Source organism: Cornus florida, unplaced genomic scaffold (assembly GCF_030987335.1).
Source record: "Cornus florida cultivar Cherokee Brave unplaced genomic scaffold, ASM3098733v1 CherokeeBrave_3.0.0_Hap2_Chr08, whole genome shotgun sequence".
NCBI classification, from domain to species: domain Eukaryota; kingdom Viridiplantae; phylum Streptophyta; class Magnoliopsida; order Cornales; family Cornaceae; genus Cornus; species Cornus florida.
The window spans coordinates 54418122-54432837 of record NW_026775578.1 but is presented as its reverse complement, the minus strand read 5'-3'; the positions used below and the strand labels follow the sequence as shown (position 1 = coordinate 54432837).

Genomic DNA, 14716 nt, shown 5'->3' with positions numbered 1-14716 from the left:
CTATTTTTATCTCTTGTTGTATCAAAATGTGAGATCAAGCTTGCAAGACCTTTAATTAAATATTATTGTGGTTGTTTCTCATTTCTTTATTTGTATTATAAATATTTCCTGAGCTAGAATATATATATATATATATATATATATATATATATATATATATATATATATATATATTTTTTTTCTTTTCTTTAGACCACATTTTTCTTATCTTTGATCTGCTGGGTTGCAGCCAAGTAGCCTTGCTTGCTAGTTACATGGTATGGCAATTTCTTGAGGTTGCCAGAGTATAATTAAGTATAGTCAAATGTGGATTCCTTTTCATGTACTAAAGAATTGGATGACATTCATGAAGGAAGCTTATGTAGTTGTTTGAATTTTTTATATTTTAAATTCCCTGACATGTCTTGATTTACTCTTGAGGGCTCGATCATAATAGTGGATCTGAGTTTGGCTTAATGTAAATCTATTGCTGATGAATGAATAGCTTATTATTGAGCTACTCGGTTAACTAGTAGTCTTCACTTATGATGCTAAAACTGATCAGCAGCAGATAATTTTTTTGATTCCCCTGTGTAGGTTTTATTTGTATATCTGTCACAGTAGTTCTTTAAAGCATGTGTAGATTAAAATGCTTTGCCAAATTTATATATATATTCTTTAGATTTAGGTTACAGGTTTAGATGATTAGATCTAATTTCAGTGCACAACTTAGTACTTCTGATATCATTCTGTTAATGGTGAAAGCTGCCGAAGCCAAAACCGAACGACTTGTTTAACACATGTTTAGTGGTTTTTGAAGCTGTAGCTTCAGTAATCAAAATTTTTTTTTTTTTTGTTTCTTACAAATGTTTTCTCTTTCTTTGAATTAGTCCCTCATTCTCTTGTATGTCCCAGATCTGCTACGAACTCTTTTCCAAAAACTTTTTCGTGCATGTGCATGTGTGGTTTGCTAGATTGAGTGGTTCCTACAAGTATGTATATTTTCTTTTGTCAGTACTATGAGCCTGACTTTATAATGAATTCTGAGTTTTGCTCTTATCTATTGTTCTCTTTGCAGGCAAGAATCTTAGCATTGAATTCATCATATATTCTTACTGCAAGTTAATGAGGAAATGATGGTGGATGTATAGCAGCGGTATAAATAAACCGCTGCAGGAGCCCCTTTATGCCAGCCTTTTTCTCTTAACTGCTGCCTAAGAGATATTGTGATCGCTGCTCAAACTATTTTATTAATTTCCCCCCAGTTACCCGAAGTAATCTTCCGTGAAACTTATCTTTCCTACTCTATGCCCGTCTCTCCTCTCTCTCGCACTACACACAAAACTGTTCAAGCCCAAAAAAATTGATAGAACAATCATCGATCTCTGAGAATGCCTCTCTGACTCTATCTTCTCTCATAGATTACTCGCGTTTCTCTCTTGCAGTCACCTTCTCTCTAGCTCTCTCTCTCTTCTCTCACTTCATAGCAAGAATACAGAATTTTCATTGAAATACGTAGTCCAGCCCTTTAACTGGAAAATCAATGTCAACACTTTCTTTCTCTCTCTACATATAAACATATTATACATATATAAATATATGTGTATTAGAGCTAATTTATCAGCATGTACCGAACTCTTGCTTAAAAAAATATTTGCCATACCTATGCTGTTAGGACTAAAATTAATCATTGCATGTAGTCGATTATGAAGCATAAGCACCTATAGGAGCTCAAATCAGAGTCTAAAGCAGCTATTGAAGCTCAACTGTGTTTGATTGGGGCTCAGCTATGGAAGTTCTTTCGATTTGGGCCGACTGATTTCCCCGCGGACAATAAGGTGAGAAAATTTGGTTGTTTTGAAATGAAATAGAAATTGTGCTAGATGTTGTTTATGGTTTTTGTATTAACTCTTTGCATTTGAAGGGTTGAGAGAGAGAGATTGTGGGAAAAAAAATTGATTGATCTAGTTTTCCTTTATGTTTATCGTAATTTACACTACATATTTCATTTAATGTAGTATAGGTTGGATAGCAGAGTTATTTAAATAAGGGCAACATTGATCATTCAATTTTATAGCTTTAGTGTGAATATGGTTATCTTAGTAGTTATCAATCTGAGAATAAAATTTCTCTCATCTGTCATCTTACATGACTTTACGACACTAGTGTTTTGATGCTTTGGAATAATGCCATGGAGTTCACCTCCTTTTCTCCTGGTAAATAGAATTTGTTAAAAGTTAGAAGCATACACCAAGGAAGCTTAGTGACCTGCAATCGACATGCTGACAAGTAATACAGGTCATAACATAACCATTGGTTTGGCATGACAGAGTTTTCCAGTTTTGTATCTAATAAAAGAAAAGTTAGAACTTGTTGAGTAGCCTTAAAAGGTGTCCTGTGGACTAACGCAGCGTATTTTCGGATTTGGTTTAGTATTTTCGAAGTTATTCCGATGGTGAGTAAAAGAAGGAAAAATATTAAGTGCTTGTGACCATTTAAATTTAAGTATATAGATTTTTCCTCCCCTGCAATTTAGCAGAGGCCTAAACTGAAATTTCAAAATGCGAACTCTCTCTCAAAAATTTATAAACTCAAATAGTGAAATGGTCATGTGGTACAACATTTCTTTAAATTTCAGTTAGTCCATTGATCTGTTTAATGCTTAAAAAACAATTGAGTCCTTTCCTCACTATAGTGATAGACGAATTTCAGTAAGGCCTATAGTGATTAACGTATTTTTTATTATTCAAATTACTTTTGTGGGTTGGGCTACACACGCACGGTGGGCTAGGGTTTAGATTTTCCTTGGGGGTAGACCTTAGAAAAGCACATTGGCGCATGAGTAACTAGGCTTGATATATACGATGCCGTTTGGTAGAATATCAACAACAAACGATGGTGTCTCCAAGCATTTAATAACCTAATATATAATCAAACTTTTCTCGAGCACGACTGGGGCTGCTATAGTTTTTAGGGTTTGCGCTTCGACGTTCTTAAACCCTAATCGCAAGAGAACCAGATCTTGTCGTGCAAAAATGGTGAATCCTGACAACTCTCTCTGTCTTATTTTTTCTGTTCTTTTTTCGTAGTCTGTATATTTTTCATCAATCTTTTTTTCTAGTGTTTGGTGTGTCGATGACATTTCTCAAACTTGTCACAGTTTGTTACCTTCAGCGTATGATGAAAGAGCCTTACTGGGTTGCGCCAGCCGCCAAGTAGCCTTGCTGGATTGGTAGTTACATGGTAGTTTCTTGAGGTTGCCTGTTGATAATTAAGTTTGGTCAAATGTGGATTCCTCTTCATGATCAAATGTGGAATCTTTTTCATGTACTAAAGAATTGGATGACATTCATGAAGGAAACCTATGTAGTTCTTTGGGTTTTTTATTTTTTATTTTTTAAATTCCCTGGCATGTCTTGAATTTACTCTTGAGGGCTTGATAATAATGGATCTGAGTGTGGTTGAAAGTAAGTCTATTGCTAATCAATGTTTGAGTTCGGTTGAATGTAAATCTATTGCTGATCAATGTTTAGCATATTATCGAGCGATTGATTAATGAGTAGTCGTGTTCACTTGTGATGCCAAAACTGATTCCCCTGTTTTTTTTTTTTTTGTTTTTTTTTGTATGGCTGTCACAATAGTTCTTTAAAGCATGTGAAGATTGCTTAGATATTCTTTATTAAAATGCTTTGCCAAATTTATATATAATATCTCAGTTACCGATGCGTTCTGTTAATGATGAAAGCTGCACAGGCCAAAACCGAACAACTTGAGTAACCACCTTCCTAACAAATGATTAGTGGTTTTTCAGGCTGTATCTCCAATAATCAATTATTATTATTATTTATTTATTGCACATGTTTTCTCTTTCTTTAAATTAGTCCCTCATCCCTTGTATGTCCTGGATCTGCTAGTAACTCTTTTCCAAAAACTTTTCCGTGCATGAAAGATAGTGTTGTGCATGTGTGGTTGCTAGATTGAGTGATTCCTGCAGTGAGAATTTTCATCCAGCGACGTGGATAATTGCTGTAACACAAGAAATTTACTATGAGCCTGACTTGTTTAATAAATTCTGAGTTTTACTTTCATTTATTGTTCTCTTTGCATAAAGAATCTTAGCACTGAATTCATCACATATCCTCACTGCAAGTTAATGAGGAAATGATGGCGGATGTATAGTAGCGATCTAAATAAACTGCTGCAGGAGCCTGACTTATTCCAAGGGATCCCTTCATTGAACGGAGATGGTGCAGGAGTGATGGACTTCCATTGAATTTGAAACATTAAGTACAAGATATGATGATGAGTTTGTTTCGGTTCAGAAATAGGGAGAAGTGCTGCTGCTGTTGGCGCAAGAAAAGAAATCTATGTAGTTTGAAGAATTCACTGGGCTTTCACAACTCACAAAATATATATAATCATAAGGATTATATAAACGGTAGAAAGTGAACCTGTCCGGAGGGTATTTTCCACGAACAGAGCACTGATCCTTGTTTATTTGGAAATATACCACTCTTATGCTTCGATTTTCATAAGAGATCTCTTGGACATAGAATTTATATCCATTCAAGTCTAGAGTTGTGTGATTGTTCTCACAATCCAGTTGGTGGTGAACGTCACCGCAGCTACGAGGATGGCCTTTCAAGTGAAAAGGGTAGCTGATGTTACCAATGTCTCCACAAGAAAGGGAGCACTGTTTTCTCACTATTACTTGGGCAATATAAGCTTCAGGAAAAAGAGCAACTACAAGAGCCATAAGCCCAACTATACTACTAAATGCTCTTGACATCATATATATATATATATATATATATATATGTGTATAATATGTGTGTGTGTAAATTCTTGCTTGTGGGTATTTGTATATGGCTGAGACAGACAAAGGATGAGATCAAAGACTGGTAGCGAGTTGGATGAAGATGAAGAAGATGGAATATTATTATATTCTATTACCTAGTGTAGCGCCAGGGTTTACTTATTAACAATAGACAGACAAAGGATGAGATCAAAGATGAAGATGAAGAAGATGGAATATTACAAAGATGAAGATGAAGAAGATGGAATATTATTATATTCTATTACCTACATATTGTTAATAAGTAAACCCTGGCGCTACACTAGGTAATAGAATATAATAATATTCCATCTTCTTCATCTTCATCCAACTCGCTACCAGTCTTTGATCTCATCCTTTGTCTGTCTCAGCCATATACAAATACCCACAAGCAAGAATTTACACACACACATATTATACACATATATATATATATATATATATATATGATGTCAAGAGCATTTAGTAGTATAGTTGGGCTTATGGCTCTTGTAGTTGCTCTTTTTCCTGAAGCTTATATTGCCCAAGTAATAGTGAGAAAACAGTGCTCCCTTTCTTGTGGAGACATTGGTAACATCAGCTACCCTTTTCACTTGAAAGGCCATCCTCGTAGCTGCGGTGACGTTCACCACCAACTGGATTGTGAGAACAATCACACAACTCTAGACTTGAATGGATATAAATTCTATGTCCAAGAGATCTCTTATGAAAATCGAAGCATAAGAGTGGTATATTTCCAAATAAACAAGGATCAGTGCTCTGTTCGTGGAAAATACCCTCCGGACAGGTTCACTTTCTACCGTTTATATAATCCTTATGATTATATATATTTTGTGAGTTGTGAAAGCCCAGTGAATTCTTCAAACTACATAGATTTCTTTTCTTGCGCCAACAGCAGCAGCACTTCTCCCTATTTCTGAACCGAAACAAACTCATCATCATATCTTGTACTTAATGTTTCAAATTCAATGGAAGTCCATCACTCCTGCACCATCATCCGCTCCTATCCATCTCCGTTCAATGAAGGGATCCCTTGGAACCTCATCTAGTCTTTTGAGCTGAAAATAGAAAAGTGAGACAAACTGTGTCTAGATTTTTTTATTGAGTGGCCTATTGTCATCTCCTTAACGTATGATGTTCAGTCTCATTATAAAGGTGTTGATGTGGTACCAAGTTAAGACTCAATATTAGTCGCTATCACTAGCAATGCCGGATGAAAATATGAAAGTATTGTAATATTTAGATGAATTCTTTTGCTAATATTCTAGCTTTCACAGTAATCTATTAGTAGCACAAAGAACACTATTGAGCTTGTGACTTTTTAGTAGTTTAGAGTTAAAATCATTTTTATTTGTTATTGATCTAGTTACTAATGCTTCATGTGTTCTTTGCATGACACTTATTTTTGTTGAGGTGTCTATGGTAGCAACTTATGCACTTCACAACCAAAGGGCCTCTAGCCCAATGGTACAATCTCTCTCTCCCCCAAACACCCCCACCCACACACACACACACTCCTTAGCCTGAACCAAAAGGGGAGGTTGAGAGTTTTAGTCCCACTAGGGACATATTACAGATAATGAGTGTGTTTTTGCTTTCCCAAAAAAAAAAAAAAAAAAAAAAAAAAAAAAAAAAAAAAAAAAAGAAGAGAAAATTATGCACTTCTTAAAATGGATGGCAGAACCATTGTTAGCTTTTATTTTTTATTTTTTTTTTTTTTTTTAATATTCTATTTTCTGGTTTCTTGAAGAATAGGATAACACGTGCCGAATGGTTGTCTAGAATTTTATTATGTTTTTCTATTTCCTTATGGTTTAATCTATATGTTAGGATGTGAGGCAGTTAAATTACTTTATATTACATATTTTGGAATAATTGCTCCCTAATTCAAATATTCTTTGAACTTGTTAGGAACTGAGTTTATATCATTTTGAAATTTAATGGAATAGACATCATGTTACCCTGTTAGTAGGGCTTCAATGTTTTTAGTTGTTTTGATCATTTGAGTGGACATCAAACTAAGAAGTTTCTAGATTAATCTCAGTAATTATCTTTTTAGTTTCTGCCAGTAACATGTCAACTAGCTACTTTTTTATATATTTTTTATATTTGTATTGATACATCATTATATTTTTTTTGCCATTTTGTAGACATTTTGTAGCAGCTTAAGCAGTCATAATTGCTGAGAATTCTCAAACTATATGGCAGCAGTTTATCTGCTGGAAAAACCCAGAATTAGCGTGGGATTTTCTAAAGCCGCTATTGAAGCTCAACTGTGTTCGGTTAGGGCTCAGCTAGTGAAGTTCTTAACAATGCATGTGTTCGGTTAGGGCTCAGCTATTGAAGTTCTTGTGGGGCGATAAGGTGAGAAAATTTGATCTCCTGCAGTTGATTTTCTATTTCTTTGTTTGGTTGTGAAATTAAATGGAAATTGTGCTATATGATTTTTATGGTTTTTGTAAGCGTTCTTTGCATTTTAAGAATTGAAAGAGAGAGAAAATAAATTTGGTTTCCCTGAAGTAAGCTAAATACCTTTCTTGTTTTTGGCTTGGTAGGGGTGGGAAATTTTGGTGAGATTTGCTTCAATATTTTAGGCAAACTGCTAAGATTCAACTATGATAAGTCAATTTTTGCTCAGGAAGTGAAGAAGCTGTACGCCGAGCAGTTTCAAGCCTATTGAACCTGTCATTTTTAAATCTTTCGAAGGGTATGTTGTGTTGTTGGAGCCTACTGTGTGCCAAAGTAACAAAACTTGCTACATAGCCAATTTGCGCTTCCTTGCCTTGGTATTAGAGTGGATTTTAATTCGTGAATTAAGAGGGATGTGTCCTTCATCTTACTGAAATAATAATAGGATAATAGTCCTTTTAATTCGTGAATTTTAATTCATGCTTGAGCATATAAACATGTATATTGTATAAAAATATGTGTGTATTAGAGCTGATTTAGCAGCATGTACAAAACCTCTTCTCTTAGGGCTCGTTTGGCAGCCACAGTTGCTTTGTGCTTTTACTTTGACCCGAAGCAGAATTAATGTTTTTGCATTTAGAGTGTGTTGAATACTGTTTTGAAACATGTTTGGTAACGTCTATTTGTTGTAAGATTTTAGAGAGCGAAAACATAAAAACATGTTTGGTAACGTCAATGCTTCGGAAGTAAAAATATGAAAATATGTTTGGTAACGTCCATGCTTCAGAAGCAAAAACAAAAAAACATGTTTGGTAACATCCATATTTCGGAAGCAAAAAAATGAAGCATGTTTGGTAATGTCACTATTGTGAAAATAGTAAAAACAAGTCATAAAAAATATGTTTGGTAACGTCAGTATTGTGAAAATATATTTTTGGCAATGACGGTTTGTATTCATATATTTTATTATTTAAAATTATTTATAATAATATGAAATTATGTAAATAATATAAAAAATTTGTAAAAATTTTATTCAACAACCAACAAAAATCCAATTTAAAGTTCAAACATTAAAATTTAGAATAGTTTGTAATATCAAATTATATTCCTATTTCAAAGTTTAGAATATTTGTATAAGTGGTATTACTTTTATTTTTAATAAATAGAGAAAATGAGAGAGAATTAAAAATTTGGAAAAAAAAAAATTAATTTCTTCAAAGCTAAAATGATGATATGTGTGTGACAGAGAGATAGAGAGTTGGATAAGGAGAAAAATACATCTTGAAACTTTTTTTATTTTTTTTTAATCCCTATTACTACTATTTAAAATATTTGAACCTATTTGTCACCTTCACAATAAAATAAGGCATTTTTTTGATAATATCACACCATGTATAAATCAAGATTTGGATAAGTGTAGTGTTGAAATAATTGCATCCAACCCATCATCTTAAGAATTGTCTTGGTGGGAAATGGGTGTAAAGAGCTTTAATGGAGAGAGAGAGAGAGAGAGAGAGAGAGAGAGAGAGAGATTGTGTGTGATTTTAGAGAGAGAGAGAGAGAGTCATATATCGTGGAGTGAAAAAGCTATTTCATTATTTTGGCTTCTCAGAGTAGCGCATGAACAATGTTAACAAAAGATGGCCATAAATCCTCCCTATAAACAATCCCAGGGAAAACACATCATCTAACCACAATAAAGTTACCATCAGTTTCCTGAAATAAAAGTTTCAAATTTCTTGTTGAACATTTACAATATACTACACTAAAACATTGCAATAAAAATTATGAAGTTATTGCAATAAAAATTACAGAAGGAAAAATAATATATATATATTTGTTTATATGGCAATTACAGAAGGACTGAAGGAGTATATGGTATATATCTATTTCCTAAACCTCAACTTGTAAACCAATCATATATATAGCGTCGATGAAGGCAAATTGGAAGGCCTTTTTCAGGACTTGGCATCATATCACCCATGATTTTCTCATTGTTGTACTCACTGTCCAGTACACCTGCAAATTCCATATCACATATACAAACATTAGAATTGGAATATATATATATATATATATATATATATAGGTTAGTGGACTATAATAACTGGAAAACAGAAAAAGAGTACAGAATTACAAATATTCATTTCGTTGACAGTTTTCTAAAAATAGTGTTCAGAAAACTGAATTAATTAAAAACAACAGTCGATTTCCAGAAAAGGGTTTTTCAAAATTCTTGAGAAGTATCTTCTAAAAAACAGGACAGAACAAATCAATATCTTCAATTTTCACTGCTATTATGCATATTAGAGATACAAAATAATCTCTCTCATTCATTCATGACCAACTATATGTATATCACGGCTATGTGCATGCAAGGAAACGTGGGATGCATTCACATGGTACCCAAAGAAGCAACAATCCCTAGAGTTAATAAAAGAACAAGTCGAATAATATATAATTCAAAATCAAAAGTAGAGAAAAAGCTAAAAAAAAAAAAAAGACAAAGTAGTTCAGAATTATCAGTGTATATATATACACACACACACACACAAATATGAATATGACACATCAAATTTGATGCAAAAAGATGGTAATGAGTACCTGATATTTGGACAAACCAGTCTGCCGAGACAACAAATGCTTGTCAGCTTCGCTTGGATACCTGATTCACCAAAAACACAGTATGACATAAGATCCTCTTCATTCAAAATTTATCAAGACAAACAGCATTAAACATTTCTTTTAGGACTCCTTACTATGTATTAATATTGTTCTTTAATTGATCACTACTATATACACACATATAAAGTATTAATAGTACGCTCTCATCATGAGTTTGTATACTCCACCCTGGATTCAATGATTGAGAGTACAAACTCACGTAAGAGTTCCTGCAATTGTGGGTCGTTACAAGAGGGGTAGATTAAGGACCTAGCAGTTGGGAAGCTAATTGTAAGCATTCTAAACATAGTTCACATCATATACATAAATATATATACACAAAACACAGACTTGTTTTGCAAACCCTATACATGTATATAGATTGTTAAGACTTTAAATACGGTTTTATATTTGATTCTTTTTTGCATCAAATAAAATATAATAAATAGAGTAAAATTCAATGATTAATTATGTACACCGATTTATATAGCATCAAACACTCATATATAGCAAGGCCACAGACCTGTACAAACCCAACAAGGGAGAACAATATATACAAACAAGAAGTAGGGAATGCCCCTGTAACCGACCCATGCACAATTCATTGAAGAATCACACCATTATAAAGATATCTAGGAATTATCTCAAAATCATCATTAATATATACAACCACTAATTTTTACCTCCAAAAACCTAATATAATAGCTCACTTGATGTTTACTTGGGCTCGACAAAGCCTAAGTGATATATGCAGCACTAAGTGTAAATAAGTACCAAAAGAGAAGGGAAAAAAGGAAGAAAGGCCATTAAAATTAATGTATGAAAAAGCTGAAATCCCGAACTCTACAAATTCAAAAGCAATGAAGAGAATGAGTTCACTATAAACCAAATTTTGTCACAACCATAAACTACTAAACATGCATGAAAGAAACCAAATTGGAAATATAGAATCACTGACTATTATCTTTTATTTTTGTTTATTCTTGGCAACTGACTGATCTCCATCAAATCTCCATCAAATAATCAGTAGGTAGACTGAAATCTTATGCAAAAAAATCATATCAAATTGCCAATCAACTCATTCAAGCACGAAATGATAACTTCAACAAAATTGAAATCTATAAGAAAAAATATTTATACAACATATCATTAAACTCATATAATCATAACATGTATATACGTATTTTCTTCTACAGGACTGAATGATGAGAGATTTTTCAAAAGCAAATCAAAAGCCTAAATTGCAAAACTCAATTATTTACAAAGTTTCAGAATTGAGAAGAACAAACAACAAATTGTGAAGTGATGAAGAAATATGATTCAAGATTTGAAACTTACAGAGATTTAAGGGCTTCAATCTATTGTTGATGGAGAAAATAACAGGTTCTGTGATGGCTGTGATACTTTTAAACACTTCGCTTCTTCGTATCTTAGGGAGTCTGAACAAGGGTAATCTAGTTTATGAGCCCCAATCCCATCCTTTCGCCTCACGAGATAGCATTTGAACACGGATCAACAAGGTAAGCTAAGTGGATGATGTTGATGGTTCAAGGTGGTGTTGATGGGTTTGGCTGACTACCCGGGCAGATTCAGATGAAAAGCCTCAGACCTAACGAGACCAATAGGTGCCTCTTGGGCTCAGGTTAACAGACCGGCCGATTTTGCACCAAACTTGTTAGACGAGGGCACATCTAACAAAGATAAATCTAGGGTTTTTTAGATAAAAAGAGGCGAAAACTGAGGAGAGATTAGGAGGAAGAAGGATAGTGAATTTTTTTGTTTTTTTATTAGGGATCGGGTAGTGAATTTGATCAAAAGATCAATTTGCGCTAGAGGGGAACCTGTGTTAGAGCTCAGAAAAGGAAGAGAGGAGAAGAAAGACGAGAGTTCAGAGAAGAACAGAGATGAACCACACACACACACACACACAGATATATATACACACACACACGTACCTGGGTTATTTTGCCTGTGAAGGTGAAACTCGCGAAATTTGGGCTTAGAGGATTAGATCCAAGCAAAAGAACGAAGACGAAATAGGAAAAAATTACCATCTGAAGCTCGGTGCACAGTAGAATCGCCTCCGAATTGCCCTAGGGAGGGTTGATCTCGGTTTGCTTCTCAGATTTGTGGCAAATATTTGGAAATATTGCTACAAGTATTTGGGCCACTAATGGGCTACAGTGCAGAAGCATTTTACTGCTACAGTTGTGGAAGCAACAAGAAGCATCAAAATGATGCTTCTAAAAATAGGCCCAATAATGGAAGTGTTTCAGCAGTGTTTGAAAGCGTAGCAGATTTCATCAAACATGCTTTGGGCAGAAATTTCGCTACAGTTACTGGCCCAAAGCAAAAAACAAGTGGCAGAAGCAGCCACCAAACAGGCCCTTATTTTTCCTGAATTGTACAAACCTCTCTTTCTATCTCCCAATGAAACATATTTTCCATACATGTGTTTTTAGCACTAAATAAATAAATGCATGTGGTTGATTATGAATCAAAAGCAGCAGCTATAGGAACTCAAATCTGAATTAAAAGCATCTGAACTCAAATGATGCTGGCCAGCTAAAAATTGATGTAAACGTCTTAGGTTATCTTTATGGTTGGAAACAAGAGTCCTCACCTCGTAAAACATCACTGTAATTGGACACATTCAGTAATTTACTGTGTCGTAAAGGATCATTGCAGTCGGTCACATTCAGTAATTGTTTTAAGCTGTTATAGGATAAATGGGTAGAATGAGTCACTGTCTGCAGTATCAAAGGTAAATGCTGCTGGCCAGCTAACAAGTGTTCTCTCTCTCTCTATAGATATATATATATATATATATATATATATATATTTATGAATGGATTGACATGTTTTCTTGGTACTGAGGCTGTGTGTTGTAAATTCTGGTTTTATTATTCATTTACCCGGAAGAGCAAGCTTATGGAAAGCTCATGGTCCAAAAAAATCTATCCCGAACCAATTGAGTCCTCACCCACTGAGCCAAAAGATTATGTTTATGGTTGGAAACAAGAGTCCAAATATGCTGGGAGGCAACGTGTAAGCTGAAAAAGTATTCTTCTGCATGATTAGCTACTTAAAGAAAAACACAGTCCTAGTAATAGAAATAGAAAATGGAACTTTAAACCTGGATTAATAGACCATAAAATAATGCACTTGCCATCAAATATCACCATCTTTTGTTATGAGAGCTTGGTAATGCTCTTCATCTTCTTTGTGTTCTTTTTAGTCCAGTTCATATGTATCTCAAACTCATAAAACAAACTTTTTTATTTTATTTTATTTTTCTGGTTAGTAAAATACTAAAACAACTTATATTCACATAATTATCAGAACAACATAATTGCAATCTTTCACAAATTTTTTTGAAGAACCGAAAACACAAAAAAAGAAGAAAAGAAGAAAAAATTACTAAGATGAAGCGCTCATGTAAAGGGCTACCAAGGAGGCATAAAAACCATCCTTGATATTGATCAGAGCATCGTGTTTCCCTTTCTCCACGATGACTCCATTTTTAACCACCAGAATAACATCTGCATTCTTGATGGTGAACAATCGATGTGCCACCACCACTGTAGTTCGGTTCACCATGACTAATTACATTTAGGCCTTTTTGGTATTTAATGGTTACCAATTTTAGATTACTAGAGATAGAGATTTTGAATGAAGTTAGAATTATGAACTTTTCAAACCGCGGTTTGAGTAGTGGTTGCATATTTTAGGTAATTATTTTTTCTTAGACAATTTTATCCTTTTTTATTTTTTACAAAGACAATCCCAGCCATTCTTTTATAAAGTTAATATTATATATCAAATATAGTTGATATTGTATTTAAGGATATTATTGTAAAATTAATTTAATTATAAAGAGAACATGTCATCAAACACCTATTATATTTTTCACCAAATGTAATTTTTTTACCGCTCTAGTTGCAAAAGCGCTTCTTTTTTCTAACAGCAACGCCAAACGAATTCTTACACTGCGTTGTGTTGTATGGTCAAACCAACACATCCCCATTCACGCATGTATTGTAATCTAATGCAGTTTATTAACCGTTTCTAACCAATCCTCAACCATAGGTTATGTTAAATAAACGAAATTTTGTACTTTACATATAATCTTTACACTAAGATATTCACGTTAGTCTAACGTGATACACATAAACACCCAACTATAAATTAAAAGGGAGGTATATCTATTTGCTGTGAAAACTTGAATGATAGGGTGTATACAAAATTGAAGATAATGCATTATATACTAAAATAGCCTTAAAAAAAAAAAAAAAAAAAAAAAAAAAAAAAAAAAAAAAAAATTTCCAATTCATATTTATTAAATATCTTATGATTAAATCAAGCATGCATGACAACCTTTTTCTTTTATCAATTTGACATGGAACTGCCACACAACCCAAACTTCATTCTTCGTTATCAAAGAGAAAATCATGTTGTTAAATATTGTTGTATATTGTTAAATTTGCACATTATTTTTAACATATAGTAGTCAAATTCACTAGCATGCTCTATTAATATGTATTTCTTTGCTCATATTATCATCTCTCTATTCACTAACATGCTTCTAATGAGATTCGAATTATTAAAAACCTTGATAGTACCTTGTAACAACTCTTTCTTTTATGAATAACAATGTTTTGAGGCACTCAAAAATCAAAATCTAGGGCTAAAAACACACTCTCTCACACACACACTTTCCCTCTCTTCATGTGATGAGTCTGAATATGAAATGGCATTGTCCATTGGTATTTGAAGGGCACATCATTGTCCTATTAGCTTTAGGGACCTCTGGCGAATGCTATGAAGAAA

General features: G+C 33.6%; 1 long non-coding RNA gene across 2 annotated transcripts; it reads right to left on the bottom strand.

Annotated features, from left to right (window-relative positions):
* Positions 1-8924: 8924 nt before the first annotated feature.
* LOC132271760 (uncharacterized) lies at positions 8925-12024 on the bottom strand. 2 transcript variants are annotated; one of them, XR_009469825.1, is made up of 4 exons: positions 11842-12024; positions 11225-11727; positions 9827-9887; positions 8925-9241 (listed from the first exon to the last, which is right to left on the bottom strand). It is a non-coding gene; the product is annotated as an uncharacterized LOC132271760 (long non-coding RNA). The 2 variants fall into 2 exon arrangements; XR_009469824.1 differs by having other exon boundaries at positions 11225-12022.
* Positions 12025-14716: the final 2692 nt, after the last annotated feature.